Source organism: Callithrix jacchus, chromosome 4 (assembly GCF_049354715.1).
Source record: "Callithrix jacchus isolate 240 chromosome 4, calJac240_pri, whole genome shotgun sequence".
In the NCBI taxonomy this organism is placed as follows: Eukaryota; Metazoa; Chordata; class Mammalia; order Primates; family Cebidae; genus Callithrix; species Callithrix jacchus.
In genome coordinates this window covers 11,025,873-11,031,872 of record NC_133505.1, presented here as the reverse complement: position 1 = coordinate 11,031,872, position 6,000 = coordinate 11,025,873, and the positions used below count along the sequence as shown (strand labels likewise).

Here is a 6,000-nt window from a genome sequence, read left to right as displayed (position 1 = left end):
GATCTAGAACACATAATCTTGACATAGCTTGAAAAGAATTGTACAGCCGGGCAAGGTGGCTCAAGCCTGTAATCCCAGCACTTTGGGAGGCCGAGGTGGGTGGATCACAAGGTCAACAGATCCAGACCATCCTGGTCAACATGGTGAAACCCCGTCTCTACTAAAAATACAAAAAATTAGCTGGGCATGGTGGTGCGTGCCTGTAATCCCATCTACTCAGGAGGCTGAGGCAGGAGAATTGCCTGAACCCAGGAGGCGGAGGTTGCGGTGAGCCGAGATCGCGCCATTGCACTCCAGCCTGGGTAATGAGAGTGAAACTCTGTCTCAAAAAAAAAAAAAAAAGAAAAGAAAAGAAAAGAATTGTACAGTAGCAAGTCAGCAAATGCACACTGTCCTTCAACATTGAGATAAAGTACAGCAGACATGATAAGAGTACAGGGCAAAAAAAGTGAAAACAACTAAAACATTTCTTTTGAAATTTGTTAAATAATTTATGGGGCATGTATATGGAATAGACTATTACGTAACCATAAAAAGTATGACATTGAAAAGTAACTATTGCTCTGGAAATATATCCACATTATGCAAAGTGAAAAATTTGATATCCAAGAATAAAGAATACACACTGTAATTTTTGTTCAATAAACAATTACATGCAAAATACATACCTGAAGAAAATCTGGAAATATACACAATAAAATAGTAACAGAGGTTATTTTTGGTGTGGGTGTATGGATTTCTTTTCTTTTTTTTTTTTTTTTTTTCTCATGGTTCACTGATGCCTTTTATTTTGAGCAAAAAACCACTGGGGATCTTGCCCGTGGCCACCCCGGAGAAGACACTGGAGGTTCATATTGCTCCAGACACTTAGTGGAAAGCGAGGTGAGAAAAACAACGATTTGGGCCAATTACATGACTGCAAAGCTAGGGCTGCCAAGCCCTCCCAAGAGGGCTCCAGGGAGCTTGGCTTCTGTAGAATTTCTAAGGAAGCAGTGCCAACTTCATGGTAGTGGGTGAGGGGAGCTAACTAGCCGGGACCCCTGCAAGTGTTGGTCGGCGGGCCTGGAGCTGCCCGAGCTGACAAGAGGGGCGGAGTCTAATTAGCCAACAGGGACTGAAGGGCTGGCCTGCCCACTGTTTACTTGGCCAGGGGGTTTCTGAAGTTCCCGCCAGCAAACTTAGCCTTGCCGCCCAGCTCCTCTTCAATTCTGACGAGCTGGATGTACTTGGCTAAGCGCTCAGATCGGCAAGGGGCACCAGTCTTGATCTGCTCAGTGCACAGCCCCACCACCAGGTGGGCGATGAAGGCATCTTCAGTCTCCCCAGAACGATGAGACACCATGACGCCCAACCATTGGCCTGGGCCCACTTGCACGCCTGCAGGGACTCGTCACGGAGCTAGTCTGGTTCATTCTGAGCAGGACACAGTTGCAGGGCTTCTCATTCGCAGCCTTGGCAATCCTCTTCGGGTTGGTCACTGTGAGACCATCCCCCACCACCTGGATTCCTGCACTGGCTGTGAACTTCTGCCATGTTCCCCAGTCATCCTGGTCAAAGGGATCTTCGATAGACACCACTGGGTAGTCCTTGATGAAGGACTTGTACAGGTCGGCCAGCTGGTCAGGTGAGATGTACCTGCTGGGGTCATCAGGACACTTGAAGTCCAGGTCATACTTCCCAGACCTGTAGAACTCAGAGGCTGCCACATCCATGCCGATGACCACCTTATCGGTGTAGCCAGCTTTCCCAGTTGCAGTCTTCAGCAGCTCCAGGCCTTCTTTATTCTCCAGGATGTTGGGAGCAAACCCGCCTTCATCACCCACATTGGAGGCATCTTTCCCGTATTTCTCCTTGATGATGTCCTTCAGGTTGTGGTAAACCCCCGCTCCAATGCGCATGGCTTTCCTGAAGTTGGCGGCACCCACTGGGAGGATCATGAACTCCTGCATGGCCAGCTTGTTACCAGTATGGGAACCACCACTGATGACGTTGAATGCCGGCACTGGCAGGATGACTTCGGAGTTCCAAGTGGGCGATGTGACGGACCCCCTTCTCAACAGCACCAGCTTTGCAGACAGCGAGGGACACCCCCAGAATGGCATTCGCACCAAACTTAGATTTATTTTCTGTTCCATCCATCTCGATCATCAGTTTGTCAATCTTCTCTTCTCTGTGACATTCAGTTTCTTGCTAACCAGGGAAAGCGCAATAGTTTTATTGATGTGCTCAACAGCCTTTGAGACACACTTCCCCATATAGCAAGTCTTATCATTGTCCTGGAGCTCTAGGGCCTCCTAGATACCAGTTGAAGCACCCACCACTGGGCACAGCAGCTCTGAAGAGATCTTTTGTGGTGAAGAGATCACCTCGACAGTGGGATTCCCACGAGAGTCAAAGATCTCCCTGGCATGGATCTTGAGAATAGACATGGTGGATTTCTAACCGCAGGGTCTCGTCGCCTGGGAGAGAAGCGGAGAGTGCTGCGGACACCGAGATGAGCGTTTAGCCGGAGAGGTCTGTTTGCTCTGGGTCTTCACAGCTTCCCATTTTTTTTTTTTTTTTTTTTTTTTTTGAGACAGAGTTTCACTCTTGTTACCCAGGCTGGAGTGCAATGGCACAATCTCTGCTCACGGCAACCTCTGCCTCCTGGGTTCAGGCAATTCTCCTGCCTCAGCCTCCTGAGTAGCTGGGACTACAGGTGCACGCCACCACTTGTCAGCTAATTTTTGTATTTTTAGTAGAGACAGGGTTTCACCATGTTGGTCAGGCTAGTCTTGAACTCCTGACCTCACAATCGTCCTACCTCAGCCTCTCAAAGTTCTGGGATCACAGGCATGAGCCACCACACCCCAGCCTACTTTTATTTTCGTCTTTATGTTTGGCTGTTATTTTTAATCTTTATTTTTTCACATTCTTGCAATTTGTGTATGAAAAAGAAAACTGAATTACATAAATAAATAGAAAATAAAGAATTAGAAGACAGAAAATCAATAAAGTTATTTTAAAATAAACACAGCCAGGGAATTAATGATAGATGGCGTCCTGAATGAAGAGCCATGCATCACTAAATCCTACAATGTTTTTTTCAGGAGCTGATGACTGTGGTTTGAAGGAAGGGAGACCTGAAAATGCTTTAGATGGAAGGAGTGCCCTGAGATGAGGTAAAATACTGATTGAATATAAGGAAATGAAAGTTGAGTGTTTAAACTGAAGCAGAGCAAGGAACAAGGGATTCTGCACATGCTGTTTTCACTGCCATGGAACATCTCCTGCTGATGCAGTCCTCTTTCAAAATCCGGGTCCAGTAACACTTCCTCCGCCAAATTTCCTATGACTCAGGCTCTGTTGTTTGCCCCCACTGTGCGCTCTCCGCGCTAGTATTGTTGTACAGAACACACTGTATTGCATCAATTGCTTTTTAATTTGTTTAAGCCATTTTCTAAGTAACCAGTTTCATGAGGGTAAGGGACTTATTTTTCTTGAACACAGTCTTGCCATATAGTAAATTTACCATACAGTTCGTGTAGAATTGGTTTGAATTGACTTTAACTGAACTGAAACCATTTTGGAGAAGGACGGAGAAGGACTGGGTAGCAGAGAGCCGTAAAAGTGAGATTGGGGCCGGGCACGGTGGCTCACGCCTGTAATCCCAGCACTTTGGGAGGCCGAGGCGGGTGGATCACGAGGTCAAGAGATGGAGACCATCCTGGTCAACATGGTGAAGCCCCGTCTCTACTAAAAACACAAAAAATTAGCTGGGCATGGTGGCGCGTGCCTGTAATCCCAGCTACTCAGGAGGCTGAGGCAGGAGAATTGCCTGAACCCTGCAGGCAGAGGCTGCGGTGAGCCAAGATCGCGCCATTGCACTCCAGCCTGGGTAACAAGAGCAAAACTCCGTCTCAAAAAAAAGTGAGATTGAAGTGATAGGGTTGCTAGAATTCATAATACAGAGGTTTTAAGCATATACCTCATTGGTATAGGAGTATGGTTCTTCTAGAAGCTGGATAAAGAAGGCATTACTGTTTTTCAACCATGTTCTCCAGAGCTGGGAATTGGCAGTTCTGGAAAGGCTGTTAATGGACAATGTTGGAAGGTGCCAAAAATTGTCCATTTAACAATTTGCCAAAATGAACATTTATTGTATTTATTACAAGTTGTGGACTCCTGATAAAGACAGAACTATGGGTTGAAGATCAATGTTAAAAATATATTCAACAAGTTACTTATATAATTTCAGTCCTATGCCACAAGCCTTGATAACAATATATGTTGCATTTTTTGCTCTGTTGTCATAGTAATTGTCTTATTTTGCCTGATAGCATGTATTTTGCCTATTTTTAGAACATAATGTAAACAAAGATTCATATATTAATGTTGACTTAATAAACAAAATATATTTTTAAATGATAAGTCTGGTTTTGTCAGACCAAGTATTATGTTGAGCTTGAGCAAACTTTTAGATTTTTCCATCCAACAGGTATATTTGAAAGAAATATATTTCATTAAGGCTTTTAGTCTTTTAAGATTATACATTTGATTAAATTCCATTCAAGGGAAAATAGTTCTATGTGCAATCCCCTCCAAAGAGATGATTGTGTTTAAACTGGAGGCTTTTAGTACAGAATTGCCAATGTTGGTAAAGTTCAACGTTAACCCGGTTCTTTTTCCTTTCATTGTGATTTTTTTCATTCCTTTAGTGCTTTGTTGCACATGTTTTGCCAGCAGAAAAAATGTACTAATTCAATTATTTCACATATGAGTTTTTATACTGTTCATCAACTGAACACGCGTCACTCTCCTCTCCTGGTGCGAAGGTCACTGACATCTCAGCCTATCCACCAACTGATGACAACTGTGTAGGGAGCTACAAAAATGACTCCAGAATTTCTCTCTGTGGGGAAAAAAGGCAGCTGTTTCTTGCACATTGTATCAGTTCTTGGAAACCGTGACCTAGGATATCAATAAAATGGGAAAGTCTTTTCTCTCAGTGAAGGCTGATTTACTGTGATGGACCCATATTCAGTATTTCAGTTTCAAGATGTCAAGTAATTTACTGTTTATTTAGTGTCTTTTCTCGAAGTAATTAAAATACATTTAATAATGATTTTTTTTCTATATTTTGGAATTATTTCACATTCACCTTAAAAGAAAGAAAAGTAAAATTAAAACTTTCTCATTAATGTGAATCTAGCAATAATTTCTGCTATGAGTAGAACAGCTTTTACTTATGACTTCACTTGTGGTATTATCTGCTCAAATAAAGAATGTAGCAGACAAATGCATATCACTATTGGGATGAATTTTAAGGAATAATAATTCTTGTCCTGAATTTCTCTACTAAATTATCTCTATAATTATGAGGTAAAGCACCAAATGGATCTATTTGGCATCTTCATTTTACCAATGACAAGCCCCTTTCAACAATGGCATAGCCTTCTGTGGACATTCGGTATCTAGCATGCACTAGATACTGGTGTGTTACCACTTACCATTCATTTACTGCCTTTCTCCTGGGGCTTTCAAAAGCAGTTAATCTTCAACCCATCCCTGTGAACCTCTTGCTAGATAGAGAAGCTGTGCCTGTGCAGATTGAAAAACAAAATTTTCAAGGCAAAAATGTGTTACCCATTGGGAATCTTCGCTCCTTGCTCTGGAAGTAGCAGTAGGATATATCTAATCTTGATAGACTCTTTTTTCTTGCTAAGAAAAAAGTGGAGAGGAAACAGTAGATCATCCTCAATGTGGAATAATGAGGCTTCTTATCTTCTCTACCCAGTGGGGTTTGTATCAAGGCAGTTGCCAGTTGGGATAATCAAGGCAGCAGAGGCTACAACTGGAGTGAAGCACAGAGGCAAAGATACAGAACACGGCCTTAGTTTTCGCAAAAGAGAGAAACATTTCAAATAATTAGATAGGGTCCTCCTTGAAGCCTTAAATCCGTGTCGGGCCATACAGAAAGAAAGAGTGAATGAGGTTTTTGGCATAGTCCACTTCCAACAA

At 43.0% G+C, this 6,000-nt stretch overlaps 1 pseudogene; it reads right to left on the bottom strand.

The window, feature by feature from the left end:
- Nucleotides 1–374: 374 nt before the first annotated feature.
- On the bottom strand, nucleotides 375–2,444 carry LOC100392037 (alpha-enolase pseudogene; annotated as a pseudogene).
- Between the last annotated feature and the right edge of the window lie 3,556 nt (nucleotides 2,445–6,000).